Below are 14,724 nucleotides of genomic sequence, written 5' to 3' on the forward strand. Positions count from 1 at the left end.
TGGGTTATAGGTGTTCGAACCAAACACCTAACTCACTGCTCATTACAAGTTCAACCATATCCTAACTCGTACCCATAATATTTGACACATACTTTAACACTCCACCTTGGCTAATATGTCCTGGCCATATTAATGCCACCATGCGTGAATCTCCATGTACCTTGGACTTGATCCACTAATCATGAGCTTCACTGCTACTTTCTTGACTTCACATGGCTTCACCTGCAACTGTAATCTCTCCTTTTTCACCATCACAGACAGTTAATGCTCCCACAAAAATTAAGTTCATCTCTTACTCTTGATTTGTGCTTCCAACTTTCTGGAGTAACCGCTCATCTCCATCGCACATAGATCATAAAGTCACCATATCTAACAACACCATTGTGTCATCATCATGGTAGCTTCTTTCTTGATCCATGTGAAAGTGAACAAATCACATATTGAATGCCACATATAAGAGTAGATGAACTCATCCTCCTCGCTCTGGTTGGATGCATGTTCAACTTGAAAGAATTTTTTGTTGTCTTTTGTCATACTGAGTCAAATTCGCAGTTATCTCATCTTTGTTGACAGACTTCTACATGCCCCACAACTATATATAACACTCCATGAATTTGCCATTCAAACTTTTTCATGTGCACCGAACACCAGAAAAAAAATACGACCAGTGTCTTCAAAGCTTTTGACATTTTTTAGACTTTCCAACACTTTCTCAATTCTGCATGATCAACTCTCATCCATCTGACATATCAAACTGGATTTATATAGCCACCAATTTAAACATGATACTCGCCATCACTGCTTCAGCACCATCTTCACACTTTATCAAAGCACATGCTGACCACCAGTGTCTTCGTCCATTGACATGACGTGCATGTTGCATGCCTCATTGTTGTCATCTCATTCATCATTTGTTGTCTTGGTCGATTCTGTTGGGTCGACTGATGTCGAATTTTATGCATTACTCGGACCATTTGGCTCTAGTACGAACAAGATGTCCCTCATCTTTTCTGCTAAGAAGACTTTGACTTTCTGGATCCTTACATCGTAGCTCCTCCATCAGCTGCCAAGTGAAGCCTTCTATCAGGTTCCAACTTTACTCCATGGTATATGATCACTCCACCCTCGACTCCGTCGACTTCAAGCTCCCATAAGCTTCTTGCATCAATCCCACGCGCTATCGTCACATTGAAGCGCACAAGCCCTTGGGAATGCACCACATGTTTCCATGGCCAAAAGTCAGTCACCATTAGCATCACTCTCCCATGTTGTCGTTGCTGAAGTCGCCAAAATTTTTATTTTGACCAACATTTTTGTCTATCCATATCCATCAGACTGTCCATGCTAGAATCTTGGATTTGACGGACCTAGAATCTTAGCTTTGGGGGTGCTGCAGTTTACATATACAATGTATAGGCAATATAACTTCATTCCAGCGCATTTTTTTTCCATAAATTTCATGAAAACTACACACATATGTTGTAAGTTTATCTAAGTGTCTTCATAATTCTGAAAAAGTCCCAAAATAACACTAGTTGTTAGATAATTAGTGTTAAATATATAATATAAACTCTCTTGCAATTTTTGGGTGCCATGCACCATGGCATGCATGCACCCCCGCTGGATCGACCCCTGGTTCATTTGACTTATGTGTCTGACCAGTCGAGCTATCGGACTGCAATCATGCTTCACCTTGTGTCGTATAAACCTATTCTTCCAGTATGCATGTACCAAAGAGATGAAGCACTAAAAGCTAGCCAAACTCCAATATACCACACACACAAGTTCTGGACTCTGTCCTCTTTCTCTTTTTTTAACCGCACACATTATATTAATCAACAAACAAAGTACAACCGCATACACATGTGGAAACAATCAGAACGAATGGGACATGACAAGTGTCCAGGAAATTTTGTGAAAAGAACCACAAATCAAAGAATATTATAAATAAGTCCCTTGGGCCCCTGCAACAACCAGTTTTGAAATCATCGTTGATACGTCCATTTTGTATCATGTTTTGTACTGTTATTTTTATTGTTTTAAAGTTATTTTTCATTTTTGATGCAATTCTAATGCATTTTTCTTTCTTAAATTAAAAATTCTATCACAAGAGAGAGATTGCCGACAGCTGGAATTCTGAGCCTGAAAAGAGCTACAACAGATATGGCTATTTTCCGGAGCTCACTAGTAGGAAACGGGCCATCAGTCCTGGTTCCAGAGTTCCTTTAGTCCCGGTTTTGCAATCGGGACTAAACAATTGAGACTAATTCCCTCCACTTTTAGTCCCGATCGTGTTACGAACCGGGACTAAAGGTGCTCCACGTGACCGCTGCGGGGTGCCGAGGCAGGAGGACCTTTAGTCCCGGTTCGTGACACCAACCGGGACTAAAAGGCAGCCATGCGTCAGCACCTGCCAGGCGCTGGGGTTTTTGTTTTTTTAGGGAGGCGTTATGGATTTTGGAAGGTTTATAGGGGTTTCATTGTGTTTTCCCATTTTTAACTCGACTCTAGCTACTACATATAGCAATGAAGGATCCATTACACAACATCGTCATAAACATACAGAAGTGACCTTTTTTCTCCGTACTTGGTCGAACAAAAATTTTCGTATATCTATTCGGCGCTACTATATATAGTACACAATCATGCATATATACAATATAACATCTCTTACAATCCCTAACATCATCTACCAGAATCGCATTGCAATTCCCGATGGTATTCTTCGTCTGTAGGTATGACGTGCTCAACAAAGAATCCCGCGAATTTGTCTTGAATTCCTCGTATGCGATCATTTGGTAGAAGTTGATCCCGCTTCTCCAAATGACTTGAAAACTCACGGAGATTTATTTTGAAATATATAAAAAAATCCTAGAAAAAATATATCATAGAGGACCATCCATGGGCCCACAAGCTCAGGGGGCGCGCCCTCCCCCTGGGGCGCACCTAGTGATCTTGTGGGGCCATGAAGGTCCACCAATGTCCATCTTCCGCTATATGAAGCCATTTTCCCAAGAAAAATAATCCGAAGAAGACTTTTGGGACGCCGCTGTCTCGAGATGGAATGTAACGCCCGAATAATTAAGCGACAGTAAAATTCTGATAATGATGCCACGTCACCTCCGTCACTGTTGCTAATCTATCGTTAGTTCAAAACCGATTCAAAGTTCGAATTCAAAATATGGCAAACAACAAAAGTGTTCAAACGTTAAAACCAAAATGTTCGGTTAGTGCCTAATATTACATAGGTAATTATAGTGAAGAGAACTCATTTTTAGAAAATACCTAAATAATTTAAAATAATTTAAAATAGAAAAGAAAATAAATAAAAAGAAAAAGTGAAAACAAAAAATACAAAAAGAGAAAAGGGGAACCCCCCCAACTGGGCTTCGGCCTACTAGGCCGGCCCAACCGGCCACTCCCCTCCATAACCCCCCACTACCCGAAACCCTAGCCCACGCACCCACTCCTCCCCCACTTGCTCTCCCCCCCCCACTTCCCCGATCTAGATCGGGATCGAGGCGACTACGCCCGTCCTCCCAGCGAACCGACACCGCCGCCGAACGCCGTCGCCGCCTCGTCCCGCCTGGACCTCGCCGGCCTGCTTCCTCTCCGACGCTGTTGTCTTCGACCTCCTCCTTAACCCCCGCTGCCCGAACCCCTACACCACCCCATGAGACCCCCCTTCCTCCTTTTCCCACGGTCACCGCCGCTCACGCGCTCGCTCCGCCCGCGCCCTGGCTACGCCCGCTGCGACCTCGCCGTTCGCCTGCGCATGCGCCCTCCCGGCTCCCCTGCGACCGCGCGCGCCCGCGCCCCACCTTACTGCAGCTGCTGCGCGCCGCTCCCCTCGCTCGCTCGCGTCGTGGCCTGGCGCTCACCATCGCGTCCTCCCCCGCTTGCACTGCCTACTGGTGCCGCTTCGCCCGCGCCCTCACCGCCCCGCCGCTTGCCACGCGCGCGCCCCGCGCCTACCGTGGCCTCCTTTCCCTCGCCGCGCTCCGCCCCTGGCCTCCTCCTCCTCCTCCTGCTGCTGCTGCTGCTGCCTGGCGTCGCTACTGACTGCGCCCGCCTCGTCCCGTAGTCGTCGTTGCCGGCCGCGCCATCTCGCCTCCCCCTGCTGCTCGCTGTTGCCCCGCGCGCCGCCGCAGCTCGTCACCGCTGCTGCGGCTGCTACCACCGACCGTCACCCACTCGTCCCGCTCACCCTCGCGCTGCTCGCCCGTGGCATCCTCGCTGGCCGCCGTCCCAGCCCGCTTTCGGCCGACTGTGGCCGCACCACCGTGGCCACCGGCGCCCGCAGCGCCGAACCGGGTGCTCCCCCACTGACCAGCGCCTGTTCGGGCCACGCCCGTTAGCCCCGCGCCCGATAGGCCCCCTGTGCCTATGACACGAGGGCCCCACGGCCCAAGAACGTTTAATAAAAAAGAATTTAAAATAATAATAAAAAAAATTAAAGAATTAATTAACTTAATTAATTTTGATTAATTAAACTAATCAATTAACTAAACTAATTAAACTTGTTTAGTTAGTCTTAGTCAATAACGGTGGGACCCACATGTCAGTTTGACTTAGTCAACTGACTATTCTAGATAATGAATTAAAATAATTAAATAAATGCTAAAAATGATTTAAATCTTTTAAAATCAATATAAAATAAACCGTATCTCGGATGGAAAAACTTTGTACGTGAAAGTTGCTCAGAATGACGAGACGAATCTGGATACGCAGCCCGTTCATCCGCCACACATCCCTAGCATAGCGAACACGCAACTTTTTCCCTCCGGTTCATTTGTCCGAAAACGCGAAACATCGGGGATATTTTCCCGGTTGTTTTTCCCCTTCACCGGTATCACCACCTACCGCGTTAGGGCGCACCTAGCACCGTTAATTGTCATGCATCGATATGCATCTGTTTGCATTGTATTCATTGTTTCTTCCCCCTCTTCTCTCCGGTAGACTACGAGACTGACGCCGCTGTTGGTGCCCCGGCCGACTACGTTGTAGACGACCCCTACTTGCCAGAGCAACCAGGCAAGCCCCCCCCCCCCTTGATCACCAGATATCGCCTATTTCTTATCTCTACTGCTTGAATTAGAGTAGTGTAGCATGTTACTGCTTCCGTTAATCCTATTCTGATGCATAGCCTGTCCTTGCTACTACTGTTGTTACCTTTACCTGCAATCCTAAATTCTTAGTATAGGTTGCTAGTATTCCATTTGTGGCCCTACATTCTTGTCCATCTGTCACTCTATACTATCGGGCCATGATCACTCGGGAGGTGATCACGGGTATATATTTATACATAATATATGATGGTTGTGGTGACTAAAGTCGGGTTGGCTCGTAGAGTACCCGCGAGTGATTTACGGATTGGGTCTGAAAGGACGTTTGTCCTGACGGCCCTCTGAGTGAACCCTTGTGGCGGAGCGACATGGTAGGTTGAGACCACCTAGGAGAGAGGTGGGCCTGGCCCTGGTCGGCGTCCGCGGTTAATTCAATTAGCACGCTTAACGAGATCTTGGTATTTGATTTGAGTCTGGCCATTGGCCTATACGCACTAACCAACTACGCGGGAACAATTATGGGCACTCGACGTCGTGGTATCAGCCAAGCCTTCTTGATGTCAGTGACTGGGCGGCGCGCGCTGGGTTGGACTGGAACGCCTGCTCTTATATAAGGGAGGCTAGGTCTGCTCACCGGCCGCGTTCGCAACGTGAAGGTGTGCAATGGGCGATGGGCCCAGACCCATGCGCCATAGGATTTAGACCAGCGTGCTGACCTCTCTGTTGTGCCTAGGTAGGGCTGCGACGTGTTGATCTTCTGAGGCCGGGCATGACCCAGGAAAGTGTGTCCGGATAAAAGGGATCGAGCGTGTTGAGAGATGTGGTGCACCCCTGCAGGGAAGTTTATCTATTCGAATAGTCGTGTCCCTCGGTAAAAAGACAACCCGGGGTTGTACCTTGACCTTATGACAACTAGAACCGGATACTTGATAAAACACACCCTTCCAAGTTCCAGATACACCCCGGTGATCGCTCTCTAACAGGACGACGAGGGGAGGATCGCCGGGTAGGATTATGCTATGTGATGATACTTGGTGAACTTACCATCTACTCTCTTCTACATGCTGCAAGATGGAGGTTGCCAGAAGCATAGTCTTCGATAGGACTAGCTATCCCCCTCTTATTCCGGCATTCTGCAATTCAGTCCACATATGCTACCCATTTTTCATTTGATATCAACGCATACATATGTAGTGTAGCTTCTTGCTTGCGAGTACTTTGGATGAGTACTCACGATTGCTTTGCTCCCCCTTTTCCCCCTTCTATACCCGATTGTTGCGACCAGACGATGGAGTCCAGGAGCCAGACGCCACCGTCGATGACGACTCCTACTACACTGGAGGTGCCTAGTACTACGTGCAGGCCGCTGACGACGACCAGGAGTAGTTTAGGAGGATCCCAGGCAGGAGGCCTGCGCCTCTTTCGATATGTATCCCAATTTGTGCTAGCCTTCTTAAGGCAAACTTGTTTACCTATGTCTGTACTCAGATATTATTGTTTCTGCTGACTCGTCTATGATCGAGCTCTTGTATTCGAGCCCTCGAGGCCACTGGCTTGTAATATGATGCTTGTATGACTTATTTTATTGGTAGAGTTGTGTTGTGATACCTTCCCATGAGTCCCTGATCTTGATCGTACACGTTTGCGTGTATGATTAGTATACGGTCAAATTGGGGACGTCACATGAAAGCTGGACAGGAGCACTTTTGCTCTTTGGCGCAGCGATTCCGCCGGAGATACTTCCCTCCAGGAGAGGGAAATCGAAGCCATCATCATCATCAACTCAACTCTTCTCTCATCATGGGAGGACTCATCTCCATCAACATCTTTATCAGCATCATTTCATCACCCAACTCTAGTTCATCTTTTGTATCCAATCTTTGTCTCAAACCTCAGATTGGTACATGTGAGTTGCTAATAGTATTGATTACACCTTGTGACCAATAGTGTCGCCGAAATGCACACCATAGGAGGAGATAGAACACCAATACACCGAAATTTAGGCTAGTGTCATAGCCTCGAATCCGTTGTGAGCCAAAAACTAAACACGTAGAACAGACATTTGACGATATGGCGTGTCGGCCGAGACGTTCCCGACTCCGTCCGGGATCCCGATCTGACGCATACAGGTGTCATTCCCGGGGAAGAACACCAAACCGCCGTCATCAAGCCATCCTGCTCTCTCGCTTGGCACTTGTGCCAGTTCTATTTTTTTGAACCAACTCATCGTCTTTCCTCAGGTCTGCACATTTTAGCTCCTGCCACATCACGCGCCTTGCTATCTAGCCGTGCCTGGCTGCCGAGCCACTAGGCTGCTACAGCCACCACTTGGGAAGGTATCACAGAGAGCGTGAACAAGGTGTGACTATGTATTGCTTTAGCTTAGCTCGCCTATAGGGAGCCGGAAGTGGGCCGGCCCAGTAGCCATGTTGGTTAGTCACTGAAAGTCATGCAAGTTCTTTTTACTTTTGTTTATATTTCAAAAATATTAAATACATATATATTACAAAAAGTAATTTAGTTATTTTTTAAAGTGTTCATCTCATGTTTAAGTGTAATAAAATGTTTGACTTTTATAAAATATTTGTACCATTCAAAATAAATTATGTACATTTGAAAAAAAAACACGTGTGTCAAAAAATTGTATGTGATCATTTCAGAAAACGTTCTACAATGTAAAACAAAATGTTCGTGTATTTCAAAAAACATTTGATTCATTCAAAGAAATGTACGTTAGATTTAAAAAAAGTTCACACATCTCAAAAAATATGATTGTGTCTTTTATTTTTTTATAGAATTATAGTAAAATTCTTAGAGTTTTAGAAAGAAAACATATCATTCAAAATGTTTCAACGTGTATTTAAAAACTGTTTAACATGTATTCACAAAATTTCAAAACTTGATTTCGAAAGGATCTTAATCAGGGATTTGGATTATTTTAATAGGTGTATAAAAATGTATTAGATGTACAGGGAAAATATACAATGTGCATGAAAAAAAGTAGATATCAAAAATATATATGGAAAAAATGTTAATCTAGTATTTGAAAATTGTTAAGCATATTTAAAAAAAATTCAACGCATATAAAATGTAAACTTTGTATGAAGAAAATTAGCATGTGTGGCAAAAAAGAAACGAAAAAAATAAGAAAACAAAGAAAACCGATAAAAATCATAGAACAAACAGAGAATATAGAAGAAAATAAAACGAAAACCATAGTAAACTCGAAGAAAACCGATGCATAACAGTGAAAAACTTACAAAAGACCACCACACACAAAAAATCGTGTCGCATTCGGCGAGAAATAGATCTTACGGAATGAAGGCACTTTCTCGCCTACAACACTCTTTTGTGAACCGGCGCACTAAGATTATATTTCTTTTGACTTTTCCAGTGATAGTTTTTGTTATTTTCCATTTTTATTTGTATTTTAAAATTCTGATTTTTCTCAATTTTACGGTTTTTCCTAAACATTTAGCTTTCCAATTTTATTGTAAAACAATTATGAACATTTGTAAAAAAAATATTCATGGATTCCAAAATTATTCACGAATTCAAATAATATTCAGGAATTCGAAAAAAAAGTTGTCGTGGATCTAAAAGCTGTTGATGAATTCAAAAAATGTTCATGGATTAAGAAAAGTTTAATGTGTTTGAAATAATATTCCAAACTTCTAAAAAATGTTCATGAAGTACAACATGTGAATTAACTTTGAAAAATCTTGAAGAATCTAAAACATGTTTATTTACTAGCCATGTGTAGATGAATGATCTGCGAGAGGGTAATGGTGTTTATTAGTTGGGTTTGATCTCTTTGAGAGAGTATGTTTAGTGAAAGAAAGAATAAAAAATCATTGTTACATCAAAATCACTAAGGATAAAAAGTTAGTTGTCTCAGTACCGAGCTAGAGATAAAGTGAATGTGTTTTCAACATTATGTCACTTTTTCAAGTCCGCGGGCATTTGAGGGATCGAATTTGCCAAGTCTCTCTGTAGATGCTGCAACGGATAACCGGTCCATTGCTTTATTATGGCCAAATATTTGACACGCTCTACAAAAGGAATTTTGACGGCACACTTCGTGGGAATTTCAAAGGAAACCAGTTCATTTCCTTGCACGAACAAGAAGAAGCTAGCTGCTCCCGGCCAGCGCAAGGAAGTTGTCCGCGAACGCCTCCATCAACGGCCGGCGAAGCGCCATGGACACCTGCACGGCGCCGGCCTCCCTCGCTCCGAGCAGCGTCACCAGCTCCGCCGCGAACATGGAGACGAGCTCCACGCGGCTCGGGGCGCCCCACCCGAAGTCCGTCTCGTACGCCATGAACCGGTGCGACGACGCCACCGAGGTCAGCCGCTCCCTGGGGACGCCGCGGACGACATCCAGCACGCGGTCCATCCCCTCCAGCGGGTCCGGGCTCCGCTCCAGGTCCTCGCGGACGCGCTCCCGGATGGCCGCCGCCGCGCGCGCCACCCCGCCCTCGCCGCACAGCTCGCCCACGTTGGCCCGCGCGAAGCACGGTCTGATGCAGTTCCCGAAGTAGCCCTCGCCCGGCGGCGGACGCAGCCGGCGCCGGCAGTCCGCGGCGACCATGAAGTGGGCGTCGTCCGCGTGGTCCATGGACTTGGCGCGGACCAGGGACGCCCACACGACGGACGAGATGGCGACGTAGGTGCTCGCCGGCGGCTGGGCAGCTCGGCTTTGCGGAACGCACCGCTGCTTCAGGGATCGGATCTGGTCGGCGGTGAGCACGAAGGTCCTTCGGGTCTGCGGCGCCGTGTCCACCGTGGAGGATGTACTCGACGGCGACCTCAGCTGCGCCAGCCATTAAATTGTTCGTTCGTGCATGCGAATTGAATTGAATGAATTGGGACGGAGGAGGCAAACGAATCGTACGATAGTCGAGTGTGGTTTGGTTACCAACCAGAGGCAGCGCCGGCGCGAAGAAGCGCAAGAAAGTTCGGGACAGCTCCGCGGCGATGGGGTGCTGCAGGATCGGAGACCGGTCAAACGTGGGCGGCGGCGCCCTCCCGCGACGCCGTCGACCACGCGCGCATGAACTGCCACACCGCCTGACCGTCGGCGACCGCGTGCAGGATGGTTACCCCTACTGCCACGGCGCCGTGGACCGCCGCCGGCCTGGTGACCTGCACGGCGAGAACGCGAGCGGGCAGCTGCGTCACGTCCAGGTCCGGGACAAGCTGCGAGAACGCCTCGGTGTCGTGCTCCTCGTCGCGGGACAGGCGGCGCATGTCGTCGGCGCTGCCCAAGTACTCGGCCTCGACGAACCTGACGCCGGAGGAGACCGCGGCCGGGGAGCAGTCGACGACGACGGCGCCGGAGGAGGGGCGGAAGGCCAGCTCGCCGGCCAGCGGGAAGAAGACGGCGAGGGTGTCGGCGAGAGAGGACCTGAGGGCGCCCACGACGGACGGGAACGGCGGGAGGCCGGGGCCGTCGAAGAAGAAGAGCCGCTGGATCGGTATCTTGGCGACCTGCGCGATGTCGAAGAAGGCGAGCTCGAGGTCGTCGGCGGCAGCGGCACGGGCAGGGTGGACATGGGTGACATTGACAACTCGCACGCGGGAGCTCATGGCGAAATAACAATCAACAGAAAGGTTGGCGATGGAGTGCAAGTGCGCTGCGGCCCCTACACCATTTGAATTGGTTTTGTTGGCCTGAATCTTCGGGCCATTGGTGGTTGGTGTGTGACCTCCACTCCACTCACTGACTACGAACGTCCTCCAGTATACGAATATCATGCTGCAGCAGTATGATCTGATGTGTCTTTTTGAAATAACAAATCACGTCCGTCAGCTATTCGTAACCGTAGTTAAATATTTGAAGATCGTATGGATCCTATCACATGACGACTCAAAAATATCACATGTGACATACATGGCATTATTTTTTAGGTGTTAACTAAGTCTAAGTCAAGTGACATATTCTCCACAAGGAAAAAAGTCAAGTGACATGATATGTAAGAAAGAAAAAATTGCATAGATCTCCATGTAAGATCTTGCGAATATAGAATCGATTGAGAAGTCTCAATCGACTGAGACTTAGCAATCCCATTATCTTTTGCACATGCTAAGCATGTATGGTTACTGTATGAGTACATGACTGAGACTGAGACTTACCATGCCTCGACCACATAATCAAAAAATTTGACTAGTATTCATCACATCTCTGTTATTTAGGACCTGAATATCTGGGAAATGTCAGATTTGCAAGGTTCCCAGATAGAACGAATCGATTTCCGGGGAGGCCTGGGAAACAATCGAATCATTTGACTTTGTCTTTTCAATTTCTGGTATCCACAATTTTTATTTACTTTTGTGGAGCCTAGAAATTAACATATTTTTCTACTTAAAAAAATGTAGATATATGAACATACATGTGTAAGATAATTGGATTTAGGATCACGTGGATTTAGGATCACGCGTAGGGAAAGTGATTTCTAATCTCAAGGGAGGAGAAGAAACTTGTGTTTGCATGGGAGTGAAGCAATCCAAAAACTGATCATAGTTATGAACAAAACTCTGTACGTCCAGCGACACCGATCAGGATTCTTGGGCTAATGAGACACCCAGGTTTGTTGACCACTTTGGCCTTCAGGGAAGAAGCTTGTTCAACTACGTTGCATATTTTTCGCAACAAATAAAAAACATTGCATGGGACTAAAAAAAGATCTGGTTGCTGTAAGAAAGACTTTCACGTTCGATGATATACATCCCATTAAGATCGTCTACTATAAGAGCTTGAAGTGTATGGCATCCAAGTAATTAAGAAATAGCCCTAGGATGTACTTGCTTCAGTGGTCAGGATTCAGGCGCTAGTGGCCAAGTTCGTTCATCTTCAGAGATTGAAAGTTTGTTCACCTTCAGAGATGAAAAGTTTGTTCATGTAGTACATTTTCACCCAGATAAAAGATCAAGTTGCACATCCGAATACATCCCATTAAGAATTTTCGGCCATTCACAAGATCTGAAGCATACAACATCATACTAATTAAAAATTCATGACCAGATGGTACATACCATAGCACTAGGATAAGGATAACCAGAACCAGGCTGGTTGATCATCATACTACTAACTAATTACTTAAGTCACACAATAACAAATCACTAGGATAGAGATGGGCAACGCCCAGACTGGGTTGGTTGATCACAAAGCTTCAGCAGAGCAAGTTAGGCATACATATGAGAGTCTGCACACCCCTCTGTTCATAAAGCTTCAGTAGAGCAAACCCTGCTAGATTGATCACACAGGTTCAGCAGCGAAAAACCATGTCGGGCGCCACTGGCCGGCATCATGTGCCGGTGCTCCGTCTGAGACATCAATGGCGTGATCCTCTCATTTCGCATGTTGTATACACCACAGTCGCGAAACGGACTAGAAAAATACTTTGGATGGGGATAGTCACAAATGAAGTAGATGCAATCTTCTTCGGATCCGCTGCATGCTCTAGCAAGCATGGACTTGGAGCTATGCTGGCCAATAAACAGAGCATGGCCACCCAACTCTCTGATCCTTCTCCATCGGCAAGGGTTGGAGTGCAAGTCTGCCTCGAGGACAACAAACCCACCAGTCTGCATATTTTCAAACACATCATTCCTAGAGAGAGGGCCTACTCGATGAATAAATTGTCTAACCATCAACAGTCTACCACCACATTCAACTAGATATAGCCTGTATGTACACACTTCCTCTCTGGATGCATTCTGGTCCTCCACGACAATCACCGAAAGATTCAATTACGCATTTGATCTTTGGCTTACTACCAAGATTGTTGCGGAACTTAGGGATGAAGAGCTTGCCAAAGACAGACACCGCATACAACTTTCCATCAAAGAACGCAACATCAAATAGGTGCTGCAATGGCTTCCTATTGCCCTGTACCAAGTAAGTGCTAATGCAAAGTGTACCATTGCCACCATCCTTGATCAATGCCGCAATGAGGGAATCAGGTGATATGTCCAGGGGCGAGGGTGTGACCAACTTGTACAAAAGTTGCTTAGGATCAGATTCATAGTGCGCCTCACGCTGCCAAACTGTGACCAGATCAGGAAGCTCGAACGTGGTCTTGGAGAAAGGGTTCATCAACGTGCATGTCTCATCACTGCTCATGAGGAATAACCAGTTGTCGATGGAGCCACCGCAACTAGCACCATCTGGTATAGGCATGCGGTGAACCTCACCTCCTGGGATGGTGAAGAAGGTACCATCAGGAAGGGTGAGCCACGGGAACGGGACGGGAAGCTGTTGCAGCAGACCATTAGAGCGCCATGGGTGACAGACTGCTCTCAGACGACCACGGTCAGCTAGCGAAGGGAGGCGCTTGAGGACAAGGCCCAGGAGTTCCGGCGGAAGATCTGACCAAGGTCCATACCGCGCAGCCTCCATCGTGCAAAGTCTACAAGAGAAGAAATAGGATTCATGGTTAAACAGAGTAAAAGCTGCAACTAGAGATGCTTACTGTACAATTATAAGACCAAAGGCCATCAGCTCAATTTTATAAAAAAGGCTGAAGTTCTAAGCATAATGAAAATACGAAGATGCGGTAGAAAACATCAATCCACCAGAGAGAAAGGAAGTAGTAAAACCAAATTCGCCATACCACCTAACCTGGCACTACATATGGATTCTTCTTGCAATTTGTAACAACAGCTGCAGGAAGTAGTAGACGCAACTAAGCTTAAACAGTACGGAGAGCATGTTTTTACAGAGAATCAGGTGCATCACTAATAAACGAGCAGGAAAGAAGGAACTTTTGTTTGCCGTCCTCTGGCTTGAGACACCAACAGGAGCAGAGTATGACGAGCTGTAAAAGAAATGTGTGCTTGCAACTGCCCAGCATCAGTGACCACACAGACCACTTCCATTTCTGTTTAGATGAAAAGGGTTGATGGAAAAGTACTGGACATTTGTTGTTTGTAATTGTATACCAGATCGAAATTAACCCCATTGCCATGCTCAGATGAACTTTTTTTTTCGAAAATACGCAAAGCTTGTGTATCATTTCATTGATAGAAGTTAGAATGAGTACAACACATGATACAGCATATGACACGGACGCAAGGGCGTGAACATGGTGTCCGAAGGAGAGAGACAAAGAAAACACGACCCAAACAAAGAAAAACACAGTTACACTCGCCGCCCTGAGAAGCAGCTCAGACCAACAACTAGACAACCAACTTCTCCAAATCTAGAACCGAGGACGCCGCGAGCATACAAGACAACGCCGAGACGCCGTCGCCGTCCGATCCGGATAACCAGAACCTAGGGTTTCCCCGATGCTCGAAGAGGGGCACAGATAACGGCCATGGCAACGTCTCCAAGAAGGGAACGGCACCCGCGGGTGTCGTCGCTGCCAGCATAAGATGCAGGGATTTCGCCCTGGCCAGAGTCTGAGCAATCCCAAGCCGTCAGAGCACAAACAAGAGAAAGGAGGTCAGGCATAGGCCAAAATGCACTAGTAGAAAAAGGGTCAAATATGAAGCACATTAGTGCCGGTTTGAATTAGAGCCGGCACTAATGTGTACATTAGTGCCGGTTCGTGGCGGCGATCAATAGTACCGGTTCGTGGTGAACCTTTAGTACCGGTTCATGCCACGAACCGGTACTAAAGAGGTTGTGTCAGCCTGCGGTCAGGCTGTGGCC

At 46.7% G+C, this 14,724-nt stretch overlaps 2 pseudogenes; both read right to left on the reverse strand.

The window, feature by feature from the left end:
• Positions 1 to 9,043: 9,043 nt before the first annotated feature.
• On the reverse strand, positions 9,044 to 10,746 carry LOC125522649 (annotated as a pseudogene).
• Positions 10,747 to 12,287: 1,541 nt separating this feature from the next.
• LOC125518340 lies at positions 12,288 to 13,580 on the reverse strand (annotated as a pseudogene).
• Positions 13,581 to 14,724: the final 1,144 nt, after the last annotated feature.

This window comes from Triticum urartu, chromosome 7, assembly GCF_003073215.2.
Source record: "Triticum urartu cultivar G1812 chromosome 7, Tu2.1, whole genome shotgun sequence".
In the NCBI taxonomy this organism is placed as follows: domain Eukaryota; kingdom Viridiplantae; phylum Streptophyta; class Magnoliopsida; order Poales; family Poaceae; genus Triticum; species Triticum urartu.